The sequence below is a fragment of the Lissotriton helveticus genome, chromosome 1_1, assembly GCF_964261635.1.
Source record: "Lissotriton helveticus chromosome 1_1, aLisHel1.1, whole genome shotgun sequence".
NCBI classification, from domain to species: domain Eukaryota; kingdom Metazoa; phylum Chordata; class Amphibia; order Caudata; family Salamandridae; genus Lissotriton; species Lissotriton helveticus.
In genome coordinates this window covers 1134444346-1134459286 of record NC_136057.1, presented here as the reverse complement: position 1 = coordinate 1134459286, position 14941 = coordinate 1134444346, and positions in this window count along the sequence as shown.

The window sequence follows — 14941 nt, the reverse complement described above, 5'->3', positions numbered from 1 at the left end:
ATCCCTATTGATATTAAGTTCTGATGTGTTATTGATTACTGTACTGTTGAAAGTTCGAATTAACGTCACCCATGGTACTTGCCCGCAAATGTATATCTAGATAATTTTATTGTAACTGGCCCTGTCGTATTTTAATTATAAAATGTACGTCCACCGATTCCGTAACTGTTAGACACCTTAGTTCTTGCAACGTAATGGCCCGCCCGTTACGTTCCTCTACAGTGTAAATGTCTATTCATCATATACGATTACAGTTTGCTCCGTGGCCGGCCCACGTGGTTATAGGCTCGTATTTGTATAATGAAATTTTCACAATAAAGGTTTTTAAAAGAAAACATGGTAGTAGTATATACATTGGTAAAGTTTTTAATAATAGTCACTGTTTTAGAATCATTAAAAGGCAAGTGAAATAAAGCAGACCAATTACATGAAGGGTAAAAGGTATAATACGAAGGAACGCAGTAAAGATAAATGGTCAAGGGCTGTTGTGTTTTCTATTCCTGCAACATAAAGTGATCGATAAGAATCTCATATTCAGGCGTATCGGCGACTAAGACAGCAGGTCGACCCTCTTTTGCTCAACGGCTCCGTCATGGGACGAAGAAACGCTCTTTTTCTCGAAAAAAGAATATATTTTACTTGCAGGACAGTTGTAAAATTTCCGGGAAAGTACATTAGCCTGGAACATTATAACATATATTTAAGAAAAAATAATGTTCGGAAGTAATGAAAAGCGTAATTTTTAGGTCATATGACCAAGCCTTTCATCATTACAATAAGAAAAGTAAAATGAACCAATGAAAAGTTTTATTAACAAGTCACATGACTTGTTATGCTTACGTTACGCGCTGCGCGCCCCGGATGACTTCCGGATGCGCTAACGCGGCGCGTCATATGACGCATTACGCGACAACGCAGGTACAGAATATAGTCAAAATGTCTCCACCAACCAGCGGTCGGAACACAACCCCTTTCAGCAGGCTAAATAGTTCTGTTAAATGACAACAGAAGGGACAGGCAACAAGAACCATCAGTCAAAGAGGGGAGGGCTAGTTCTTCTCTACCGGGTTACATTGGGGCGCTACCGGAACTGATCGAATTGGTAGTCTACAGTGTTTCTGGATGTTTCAGACTGAAGCTGGGGTTAGCATGAGAGCAGCACCATTTCGTAGCTCCGTCGTGGTCATTCCGCAACCAATCATGGCAGCCGTTCTTTATCGTTATTTTGGGCGGGGTGGGTGGCGGAGCCGAGCTGTTTTGCAGCCATCATTGTGTGGAGTTCAGTTCATCTCACTAGTTTTGTATTTGTCATGAGGGGTTGTTCCTAATGTTTCTATTTTAGCGAGGTCAAAAAGAGATCCCATTAGTGGCCTACTGATTTTGCTCGATTCCTTTTCTTTTTTTTTACACGATTTTTCGTTATCTGCAAAGACTAAACAGAGTATTGCGACTCTGTGTTTGTTTGTAAATAGAGAATGAACCAAAGAGAACTAATTCTAAAACAGTAAATACTTGGATAACAATGAATCAAATGGAGAGAGAAGCAGGTACGACGGATTACAATGGGGGCAAAGACCTGCGTTAACTACCTTTCACTATCTGCAAAGAGAGAGTACTCCTAATAGAAATGAGGGGGGGGGCACCATTCAAAGCAGATCAGTGTGCATAAACACGAAAATGTTTTCACTTACCACGTACTTGACATTCGACAGCTTATGATATTTGCTATTAAAAAACCATTGAAATTCACTGAAAAAACCATAGGTTATAGACCATATATAGTTAGGAATTAGCATTTACAAAACCTTGAAAATTCACTGAAAAAACCATAGGTTATAGACCATATATAGTTAGGAATTAGCATTTAAAAAACCTTATTTTACTCACACAAAACCATTGAAATTCCATATATAGTTAGTTGCACTAACTATATATCGCGCACCTGCAATCCACTGCTGATGATGTCACATATTACATCATTCATGACATGGTCAGTGACATCACTGATGACATCACTGATGACATCTCAAATGACATCACTGATGACATCACTGATGACAACATCCAGTGACTGTATGTTTCTGTAAAGTTAAAATGTGTCTTACATATTGAAGAATGAGTGGAAGTATAAGTGTCTGGACAAAGGATTTAGTAGGTGCATGACTGAATGCATGAGTGAGTGATTAAATGTGTCTCACTGAGTGCATGGGTTAGTGACTAAAGTGTCTTAATTTGTGCATCATTATGTCTGTTGTTCTGTAAACTGCTGCATGTTTTGATCAGTAGCTATATGATTAACTATATGGGTTACTGATTGATTGTCCAAGTATTTGTATGGGAGACTGAGTGTGTGTGTGGCTGGCTGGGAGGTGTGTGACTCTGTGCAGATCAATGTGTACTTGTATCAATGATTGTATAACAAGGTAAGTATGTGTTAGTATATGTTTGAAAATGTAAGGTGCTCTATGTTTAACTGTATAGACAAGAAAATGGAAGTGTCATTGATTCTTTACAGGACTGACTAGGTGTGTGAGTAACTCCATGGATGAGTGGCAGACTGTGAGTGTCTGTATAGGTGTATGAGTGCATATGATAGTGTTGTAAAGATGAGTGATTGTATGTATGAATGATAGTATGGGTGAATGAGTGAAGGTGTGTGTAGACGTAGGAATCAGTGAGTGCGTATGTAGTAACTAGTATTGGTGTGTCAATGGTTTCAAAAATTATATTCTGTATTTAACACTGGGTGAAACAGAGGTTATATTAAAATGTGAGGAGATGCATTGTATTGTCACATGAATGATATCATCAGTGATGTGGTCATTGATGTCAAATGAGATGTCATCAGTGATGTCATCAGTGATGTCATTTGAGATGTCATCAGTGATGTCATCAGTGATGTCACTGACCATGTCATGAATGATGTAATATGTGACATCATCAGCAGTGGATTGCAGGTGCGCGATATATAGTTAGTGCAACTAACTATATATGGAATTTCAATGGTTTTGTGTGAGTAAAATAAGGTTTTTTAAATGCTAATTCCTAACTATATATGGTCTATAACCTATGGTTTTTTCAGTGAATATATATATATATATATATATATATATATATTCACTGAAAAAACCATAGGTTTCAGGCCTTATATAGTTAGGAATTAGCATTTAAAAAAAACTTTCAAATTCACTGAAAAAACCATAGGTTTCAGGAGTTATATAGTTAGGAATTAGTTTTTAAAAAACCTTTGAAATTCACTCAAAAAACTATACGTTTTAGTGGTGTTACAGTTAGCTGGACATTTTACTCATACAAAACCAATGAAATTGCTCCTATATAGTTAGTTGTACTAACTATATTTCGCGCACCCGCAATCCACTGCTGATGATGTCACATATTAGATCATTCATGATCGCCGGTAGGTATATATAGTTAGGATTTTTTCTCTATGGGATTTTTGAAAATTCTATGTCTAATAACTTTGGCGTTTGTGGACGGAATTGGCTGAAATGTTCAGGAAAATTGAACATTTTGTGTCTGAGCAGCCACTGAAAATTTGGGGGGGTTCGTCAAGGGGGGGCCGAGAAAAAAGGGGGGTCCCAAAACGCATTTTTCCCATGTTAATTTCCATAGGGCGGTTGGCCTCACTTTTAGCTCGAACGGCTGAATGGATTTCCACGAAACTTGGCAAAATTGTAGGGACTGGTAGCCCGATGTGCCTTTGCTAGGTCTCAATATATGTGCTCCAGTGGATTTTGAGAAATTAACATTCAAAAAAATATTTATATCTGTAAGCGCGCTCCGGGCAGCGCCCCGGTTCGCGTACCTGACGCGTAACGGAATTTTTTTGTTTTTTTTATTTATTTATTTATTTTGGTTGTACTTCATGAATTAGATATAAAAATGAATATTGTCTCAAATTTTTTTAATTATTAAATAAAAATTTATTGGTCAGAATTTTCATAGTTCAATAAAACTTCCAGCATTACATCATCTGGAATCTCCTCAAACATGCATGTTTCTATGTCTTGTAAGCATTCAATAAATTGTTCATCCAAAGACTGATCCATAACATTTTCATCTAAAAATTCTTCATTTAAAATCTCCTCAGATGTAATGTCGAAGGAAACATTGATATTTTCTTGCTCCCCTTCCATTTTTTTGCTGTAAATTGCATAAAAAAATAACTATATCAGAAGAGTTAGGGCACTGTTGGGTTTAAGTTCAGACAGGTAGTTTGGATTTTTTAACAGTGAATTTATCTTTGGGTAGTGTATGGTATCAGACTGGAAGTAGAAATATAAAAAAGTGTATGTGATGAAGCCTAAGTAAATTCATAATTATACAAGAGAAGCCTAAATCCATCCATAACTATAACAGAGAAGTCTATCTAAATCTATAACTATCACAGAGTGATAGTATAAAACTATCAGAAAAAGTTTTCCAAATTAACTTTAAGTGCACAATATACTTCAGTTTTCAAAATAACAACTTACCTTTCAAAAAGCAGTTTAAGTTCTCAGTGAAAATTTTCTTGAAATCTACTTCAGGAGGTGGTAGTCAAAATGGTTGTGTTTCTCTCTCTTTCTTTATATATATTCAGGTACATAACCAATCAAATGTCAGGTAAAAAAAGTAGAAAATGAAAGTAACATTTTAATTGGTTGTCAATTCCAACACTTCAGATGTGTTTTGTGAAGTAATTTACCTCAGGGTATTTAGAGAGGTCTACAGGCTAAATGGCTAAATGGAATTCCAATCAAATTTGTGAAAATGGTAGGGATTGGTATGTAGTATGAGCTAATCTATATTTGGTGAAAGTGTCTCCAGTGGTTTTTCTGTGAATTACTTTCCCACCTTTTTTTGAGCGAGCGCTTCCCGGTGCGCGCCCCGGTACGCGAACCGGCAGCGTTACGGGAGTCCTCCATTTTGTGTTTCGGTAGAATTGAGATACAAGATGGAGGGCAAATAATGTTCAGAATGGGTAGAAGGGGGCACGGTAGACGTATCCTGACCCCCTAGGTTTTCTGAGGGTGGCTAAGGAGGACCATATGTGCGAAAAAAAAACATTTTTTTCAAATTTTCGCGCAGTTAGCGTCCGGTGCGCGTACCGGGTAGCGCTCCGGGGAGCGTACTTTGGTGAAAATTAGTAAAAAAAGTTAGAGTAAAATAATAATTGTGAGTCATAAGGTGTAGGGTAGCTCTGAAAAGAGCTTTTGGGTCCTGTGGCTGATGTAGGTACCTACAAGTAGGTACCAATGCACAGTCTTAAATTGAGGATGAAAATTCTGTTCCCCTCATCTGAGAAGTGAACTCCATCTGCTCTGTAGATATCTTGCATGTAGTAACGCAAGTTATTGAGTAGATGGAGCCCATTCCATGGTCTCTCATGTAAGCTGAAACAGACTTATTTACATGCTTCCTCGATTTCTCAATTTGTGGACAAAATTGGTTGGACCACTTCGATTTCTGTCTTTGGCATATATTTGAATATACCAAGGCAGTTTGAGGAAATAGTGCCATCAATTGCTCAAAGGTGTCCTTTAAAAGCATTTCCAGACCTACCCCAGTCAAAGTGCCCAAGTCATTTCCTCCACAGTGCACAATTAACAGGTCAGGTTTTGGCAAATGCAAAAAGGTTTTCACCAATGGTATCAATTGGTGACATTTTAATCCTCTGTGGCCAATCCACTTGATTTCCACATTTTGTAAATTGAGGTTGTGTAAATTTCTGTTATCAGCAAACCTTTGAGCCCAGTGGATATAACTATGTCCAACAATCCAGACAGAAAACATGGTGAGAGAAGGTTCTGCTGCAGTCAGATGAAGTGTGGCAATGAAATGGCAGTTGAAAAAATAAGAGTGTATAATGAAAAAAACTGTGGAGTTTCTGTGGTAATTAAACAGTAGCAGTGATTGGTGGATTTTGATTGCTGAAAACAGAAAGTTAGGGTGCATGGATGAGTGCTTTGAAAGATGTAATTTGAATGGTCAAGAAAAAATCATTTTATGAAAGATTGCACTGGATACGCAGGTGTACTGAGAGTTCAGAGTTCAATTGAAACATTGTTGTGTGAACTTGCAAACATGAGAGGTCTTTCAGGAGGTGGTTGCTATGCAAAAAAGGCAGAAAGGGCAGAGGGGGGAAGGGTGTTGATTTGAAAAAAGTGAGGGAAGAGTTTTGATTGGGTGACATGAGAGATATGTGTGATGAATTACAGCATTTCTGTGGCATTGTTGCTTGCAGACTCTGGAGTGCATACCTTTTGCTCTGCTAAAGACAAATTGGTGTGTGTCTGAGACTGTTTTGAAACTCATAAAGTATTTGCTAAGGTGAGAAAAGATTCATTTAATTTAAATAGAGAATAGTATGCTTTAAGGAGAAAATTATGAAGAAAGTTGTGTATTTAAAATGTTGCTTTGTGTCAAGTGTTTTAGAAATAGATTTTGTTTCTTTGAGTTACATAGCCATGTTAAAAGTGATGCAAAAATAGTGCAAGGGTCTTACAAAAATGCTTTCATGTGTCTTAGGGCATTTTAACTCACTTCCCCATGAATGTAGGAATATAATTGCTTTACAAGATGTGTTTAAAAACGTTTTTTGAAATCAATTAGGTTTCTTGATATGTACTGGTAGAGTTTCATAGGTTAATTGGGGCATATTTACAAGGCTTTTGAGTTCATTTGATGTAATTTTTCCCATTTTATTTTAAGACATTTCCTTGTGGTGCAAGGTCCTTGTAAATATGTCCCCATGTGTGCTTGGCAAATTTAGATTTTGATTCTTTGAGTCACATAGCCATGTTAAAAGTGACCCAAAAATGGTGCAAGGGCCTTAAAAAAACGCTTTCATGTGTCTTAGGGCATTTTAAGTCATTTCCCCTTGACTGTAGGTATATAATTGTTTTAGATGATGTGTTTAAAAACGATTTTTGAAATCAATTAGGTTTCTTGATATGTAGTGCTAGAGTTTCATAGGTTGCTTGGGGCATATTTATAAGGCCTTTGAGTCTCTCTGATGTTATTTTTCCCATTTTAATTTAAGACCTTTCCCTGTGGTGCAATGTCCTTGTAAATACGCCCCCATCTGTGCTTGGCAAATTTAGATTTTGATTCTTTGAGTCACATAGCCATGTTAAAAATGACCCAAAAATGGTGCAAGGGCCTTAAAAAAACGCTTTCATGTGTCTTAGGGCATTTTAAGTCATTTCCCCTTGAATGTAGGTATATAATTGATTTAGATGATGTGTTTAAAAACGATTTTTGAAATCAATTAGGTTTCTTGATATGTAGTGCTAGAGTTTCATAGGTTGCTTGGGGCATATTTATAACGCCTTTGAGTCTCTCTGATGTTATTTTTCCCATTTTAATTTAAGACCTTTCCCTGTGGTGCAAGGTCCTTGTAAATACGCCCCCATCTGTGCTTGGCAAATTTAGATTTTGATTCTTTGAGTCACATAGCCATGTTAAAAATGACCCAAAAATGGTGCAAGGGCCTTAAAAAAACGCTTTCATGTGTCTTAGGGCATTTTAAGTCATTTCCCCTTGAATGTAGGTATATAATTGATTTAGATGATGTGTTTAAAAACGATTTTTGAAATCAATTAGGTTTCTTGATATATAGTGCTAGAGTTTCATAGGTTGCTTGGGGCATATTTATAAGGCCTTTGAGTCTCTCTGATGTTATTTTTCCCATTTTAATTTAAGACCTTTCCCCGTGGTGCAAGGTCCTTGTAAATATGCCCCCATCTGTGCTTGGCAAATTTAGATTTTGATTCTTTGAGTCACATAGCCATGTTAAAAGTGACCCAAAAATGGTGCAAGGGCCTTAAAAAAACGCTTTCATGTGTCTTAGGGCATTTTAAGTCATTTCCCCTTGAATGTAGGTATATAATTGATTTAGATGATGTGTTTAAAAACGATTTTTGAAATCAATTAGGTTTCTTGATATGTAGTGCTAAAGTTTCATAGGTTGCTTGGGGTATATTTAAAAGGCATTTGAGTCCCTTTGATGTTATTTTTCCCATTTTAATTAAAGACATTTCCCCGTGGTGGAAGGTCCTTGTAAATACACCCCCATGTGTGCTTGGCAAATTTAGATTTTGATTCTTTGAGTTACATAGCCATGTTCCATACAGTGCTCACCTTCTGCGTAGTCTTTGATATGCTAGACTCCATCTGCACAATGAGATACCTAAGCAAAGGAAACACAGGTGATGTGATTGTGAAATGAGGAAAAGAAATTCCACATTTTTCAATTACATCACCTGTGTTTCCTAACTTTACGAATGACATTGTGCAGATGAGGTTTAGGCCTGTCCACGGACACAGAAGAGGTCTGGCTTTTGTTCAAGAGTGAAGTGGACATGACTCACTTCATTGGTAGGCCTGCACATGTATTATCTCCTCTGGACTCTTCAACAAGCGTAAATTTCATCTGCAACCCTGAGTAGGCCTCACCTCAAACAAACCTCTGGATAGGGCACACCTTATCGTCATCCTGAATCAATCATTTAAAATGTTAGGGACAGATTTATGATAGGTGTATGCCTCTTTTGCGCCACTGTGCGTCACTTTTGTGACGCAGCGGCGGTGCAAAAGATTTGCTACATGGCGACATATTTACAACTTGATGCATCTAGGAAGATGTGTCATGCTGTAAAGTCCCGTGCCACATGAAACCGATGCAGCAGTGATGCAAAAGATGCACCATGTTGCAAGACAGGCCTCACTTCATCTCCAACAAGATAAGAAGCTGAATCTTCTGTAAATGTCAAAATTGTTGTATACAGTGCTCAACTTCTGTGTACTCTTTGATATGCTAGACTCCATCTGCACTATGAGATACCTAAGCAAAGGAAAGACAGGTGATGTGATTGTGAAATGAGGAAAAGAAATTCCACATTTTTCAATTACATCACCTGTGTTTCCTAACTTTACGAATGACATTGTGCAGATGAGGTTTAGGCCTATCCATGGACACAGAAGAGGTCTGGCCTTTGTTCAAGAGTGAAGTGGACATGACTCACTTCATTGGTAGGCCTGCACATGTATTATCTCCTCTGTACTCTTCAACAAGCGTAAATTTCATCTGCAACCCTGAGTAGGCCTCACCTCAAACAAACCTCTGGATAGGGCACACCTTATCGTCATCCTGAATCAATCATTTAAAATGTTAGGGACAGATTTATGATAGGTGTGTGTCTCTTTTGCACCACTGTGCGTCACTTTTGTGACGCAGCGGTGGTGCAAAAGATTTGCTATGTGGCAACATATTTACAACTTGATGCATCTAGGCAGATGTGTAATGCTGTAAAGTCCCGTGCCACATGAAACCGATGCAGCAGTGATGCAAAAGATGCACCATATTGCAAGACAGGACTCACTTCATCTCCAACAAGATAAGAAGCTGAATCTTCTGTAAATGTCAAAATTGTTGTATACAGTGCTCAACTTCTGTGTACTCTTTGATATGCTAGACTCCATCTGCACTATGAGATACCTAAGCAAAGGAAACACAGGTGATGTGATTGTGAAATGAGGAAAAGAAATTCCACATTTTTCAATTACATCACCTGTGTTTCCTAACTTCACGAATGACATTGTGCAGATGAGGTTTAGGCCTGTCCACGGACACAGAAGAGGTCTGGCCTTTGTTCAAGAGTGAAGTGGACATGACTCACTTCATTGGTAGGCCTGCACATGTATTATCTCCTCTGTACTCTTCAACAAGCGTAAATTTCATCTGCAACCCTGAGTAGGCCTCACCTCAAACAAACCTCTGGATAGGGCACACCTTATCGTCATCCTGAATCAATCATTTAAAATGTGAGGGACAGATTTATGATAGGTGTGTGCCTCTTTTGCGCCGCTGTGCGTCACTTTTGTGACGCAGCGGCGGTGCAAAAGATTTGCTATGTTGCGACATATTTACAACTTGATGCATCTAGGCAGATGTGTCATGCTGTAAAGTCCTGTGCCACATGAAACCAATGCAGCAGTGATGCAAAAGATGCCCCATGTTGCAAGACAGGCCTCACTTCATCTCCAACAACATACCGTCTGTTTAAACTGTAAACATTTAGGAATGTGTAGGGGGCATGGAGAAGCTGAATCTTCTGTAAATGTCAAAATTGTTGTATACAGTGCTCAACTTCTGTGTACGCTTTGATATGCTAGACTCCATCTGCACAATGAGATACCTAAGCAAAGGAAACACAGGTGATGTGATTGCGAAATGAGGAAAAGAAATTCCACATTTTTCAATTACATCACCTGTGTTTCCTAACTTTACGAATCACATTGTGCAGATGAGGTTTAGGCCTGTTCACGGACACAGAAGAGGTCTGATCTTTGTTCAAGAGTGCAGTGGACATGACTCACTTCATTGGTACGTCTGCACATGTATTATCTCCTCTGTATTCTTCAACAAGCCTAAATTTCATCTGCAACCCTGAGTAGGCCTCACCTCAAACAAACCTCTGGATAGGCCACACCTTATCATCATCCTGAATCAATCATTTAAAATGTTAGGGACAGATTTATGATAGCTGTGTGCCTCTTTTGCGCCGCTGTGCGTCACTTTTGTGACGTAGCGGCGGCGCAAAAGATGCGCTATGTTGCGACATATTTACAACTTGATGCATCTAGGCAGATGTGTCATGCTGTAAAGTCCTGTGCCACATGAAACCTGCGTCAGGTTTCATATAGGCGTTTTGTTGCAGGGTGGGCATTCATTTGCATGAAAGCCCTGTAAAACTAACACAGTGAAATTTAGAAGATTTCACTGAGTCAGCTTTATAGCATTGCTGAATCAAATCCTTACGCCTGTTTGAAACAGGCATAAGGAGTGATGCACCATGCAATGTGTGGCTTGCTCCTGTGCATTGCAGTAGACATGTCGCGTTTACGACGTGATTCCTGCAATGTGCTGCTTTTGCGGCACAGATGCGTGACGCATCAGTGCTGTTTTTGCTCAATGGTGCTCCACATTGTAAATGCGGCACATCATGGGTGGCAGAGCAGCGGTGCACGTTAACTGGTGCATCCCTGGGGATGCGCCAGTTAACATAAATCTGCCCCTTTACATTTAAGTATGAGCAGAGTACACAGAGTCGGTGAGGCTTATCCAAGGTTAAGAACAGATGAGTCCTGTTCACTGAAAACTTGGACATAGGCCTCACCTCCTCAGCATCGCTGGACATGGCTAAATAATAATTGCAAAATGTTACTTTTGTTAAACAATTTTAATATTATAGTCACTGAGATTTGTCTCTTACTCTGCAACATCTCATTGTTGTTCTCTTTCTTTAAAGATAACGACAACATCAACCATGAGTGATAATGAGCAATCAGTTGATCTCGATCTTATCATTGAACTTGTCATTGAAACGTCAGTGGAAGTAGATCCCTTGGATGATTTAAATCCTGAGGATGATGAAGAACATGATGAGGATGCCGATTTGTCAGAATTGTATGACATAGGGTGGGAAGCTGACCTGCTTGAGCCTATGGAACTATAAACATTCATTTTTAAAAGTTACTGGAAATGAAAAGTAAAAATGTAAACCGTTTCATTTAAAATTAAACAAAAGTTCAAAAACAGGTTGTGTGTAATGTCTTTAATAAAATAGTCAAATATGCTCATAAAATTTGTTCAGATTCACATATAAAACAGCACAGGTCAAATGTAGAAGCATTCCATTTCTTTGCTACTTTTTGTGAATACTAAATTTGCCAATGCACTAAAAATTATTCTATATAAAAATGAAAAGTAGTGTGTTAAATTTTTGACGACTGTTATTGATTTACTGTTTGCTAATAGTGGTTAATAACATTTTTAATTATATTTTACCACAGATTCAACTGCAGATCATTTCAAAAGGAGAGAATGCCATCTAAACAACGAAACCGAAAGGCTACAAAACGTCAAAGACAGCAGCTTAATAAATTCTTGCAGCAGTCCTCTACAATAAAAACTTGTCAAGTCACCAAGAAAGCTCCGGGTAAGACAACAAAATCATTCATAAGAAACATTTGTAGAAAAAAAAGTAGTACTACAGAAAATGTTTTAGTCCAGAAAAAGAGAAGCAATTTAAACGGAAAGGGAAGGCCAATCAAAAATGTTACTGCTAGAGCAGGAGATAACTCTGTGCATGGTAGTATAAGGAAAAATCAGTTTAGGGACATTCGCAGACGAATGTTCCGCAACAGGATAATTGGCAATTTGTTAAAAAATATTAAGAAAGGTCAGAAGAAAGTGGTTTTTTATAAGAGAAAAAAAAAATTTGAGAAAGTTATTGATCAGGCATTTGAAATTAAGCGAAAGTTATTTATTTTGATAATCAATAGAATTAGGAAGCTTAACAAGGCAATTTATGATTTCAAAAGAAATAGTAGATGGAAGAGAACAGTTAATCGTAGTAATTTTTGTGAAGTTTTTTCAGGAGAATGGATGCATAGTTCAAGTTGTGAGGCATTTTTTAATGAGGAGAGTAATTTCCAGGATAATGATTTGGTGCATGCAGTTGACACCAGTGGTCGAGCTTATGAGGTAAAAGATGGTTGTCCAGTTGAAAAAGAAAAAATTGTGACAACAGAGGCAGAAGAGGTGTTAGGTAATGAGGTTTTAGGAAGACGTCCTAAGGGACCTGTGTACACCTGGAAGTGTAGTAGTATATGCAGTGTGCGACAGGATTCCATCAATTTGCTTTGTGATTTTGTACGGACATTTAATAAGAAAAGTTTGAAGCAGAAAATGAAGTTGTTGCAAGAATTAGATCCTTGCAGAGTGAGAGAAGTGACAGGTTTGCATGGTCATTCACTGGCTTGTCTTTCTAGGAGAGTATGCCAGAGTGTTTTTCATCATTTCAGGATGCTAGCAGTGCATCATAATAAAGTGAGGAAATTAGTTAGAATGTTGTATTATGCTAAGAGTCCAGCAGTTATGCTTAAACAATTATGCACTGCTCTTTTGCATGGTTCTGAAATAGATGTGAAGAATATTTGTGAAGAAATTGAGTTTTGTTACTTTGGAAGTAAAGAGGAGAATGTTGGAATTGACCCAGAAGAAGAGGGTAATGTGGAAGATAGTGTACAGGTTTCCAGTACAGATAATTTTCAGAAGGAAATTGCCACGTTTCAGGTGAAATCAAGTGAGAGGCCTAATTTCACTTGTGTGTGTTGTCGACGTACTTATTATAAGAATCAGACTAAGTTAGTGGATTTATATGCGAAAAGTGAAAGGGAAAATAATACTGAATGGAAGGATTTCGCAACATACTTGATGGTAGAAAATTGTTTTGATTTGGGATTGGATCAACGTGTGTGTACTTATTGTTGTAACAAATTAAATCAAAACCGGATGCCTGCTAGAGCGGTTCATAATAACCTGGAATTGGTTGAGATTCCTTCTGAATTGAAGGATTTAAATACTTATGAATCTATTTTGATTCAAAGTATCCATCCCTTTCAGGGTATTGTAAGAATGGAGCCAAAGACAGGGAAATTGCCTCCATCAGATTTACAGAGAGGATTAAAGGGAAGAGTTGTTTATTTGCCTCTAGATTTGAAGAAAAACATTAATACAATTGGAGTAGAAAAAGTGGAAGAGGAACCTCTGGTTATCTTAGTTAATGGGGTTCCGACAAAGAGTAAGAAAATATGGCAAGATTTAGTGGATGTTAGGAAAGTCAAAAAGGCAACATTGTATTTGAAAAAAAGCAATAAGTACTATAAGAATGTATATGTTGCAGAAGAGGAAGTAAGTGAAGAAGAGGATAGTGATTTGTGTGGTGGTCAAATTGAGAAAGTAGAACCCTCTAAAAGTGAAGAAATATATGAACATTATAGTGTTCATCCTTTGCATTCCAAGGAAGTCTTGGGGAATGCTATTGAGTTGTTTCAAATGAAACAAGCCAAAGGGAGTCCCATTAGTGTTTGGGAGGAAAGTTTGGAAGCTCGGTGTTTCCCACAGCTATTTCCAACAGGTCAAGGAGGAAGATGTGATGAGCGACCTCATCAAATTCCTGCTTCTGAATACCGGACTGTACGATTGTATGCAGAAGATCCTAGGTTTCGACAATGCATTCCGTATTTGTTTCATCTCCTAGTTGAAAGCGATCTGTCTGGACTGTCACATGCAGTGAACCACATCTTGAAAAGTGGTATACAGATGCAAAACATCTCGGCAAGTGACTTTATGGATAAAGTCAATGTGCAAGACAGTATTTTGGATTCTCACCTGATTAATCTCATGGCGTGTCAGCGTGGTACTAATGAGTACTGGTACCGTCGTCATGGTGATTTAAAATGTATGCTGAGGAACTTAGGAACTACCACATGGTTCCTCACTCTCAGCTGTGCCGAGTATGGCTGGGAAGACTTACTTGAATTTCTACGAGAGGCAAATAGAAACATTGAAAATATCGAATTCAAGACACCCGGAGAACTGTGCTCTTTGGATCCAGTGAATGTATGCAGGTACTTCAATCATAGATTTGAAGCTATGATGTCTTTCATCATGAACAAGAAAAATCCACCTCTTGGAGAGGTGTTGGATTTCTTCTGGAGAAAGGAGTACCAAGCAAGAGGTGCTCCTCATATACATATGCTGCTGTGGATCAAGGATGCACCTAAATTTGGAACAGATCCAGAAGACTTAGTGATGAGTTTCATAGAACAGTATTCTACATGTGCTGTTCCAAACGCAAAGGAAGACAAAAGCCTAAGAGAACAAGTTTTACGCTTCCAAAGCCATCGTTGTGGAAAGTACTGTCGTCGTAAATTCAGAAACAAGGACAAGTTCTACACCAAATGTCGTTTCGCCTTTCCACGACCGGTGATTTCTAAAGGAAGAGTGAACAGTTTGATGTCTTCGCTGCGACATAATGTGATGAAGAAATCACCTAAAAACACATACAATTTGAAAAGGAACGAAGAG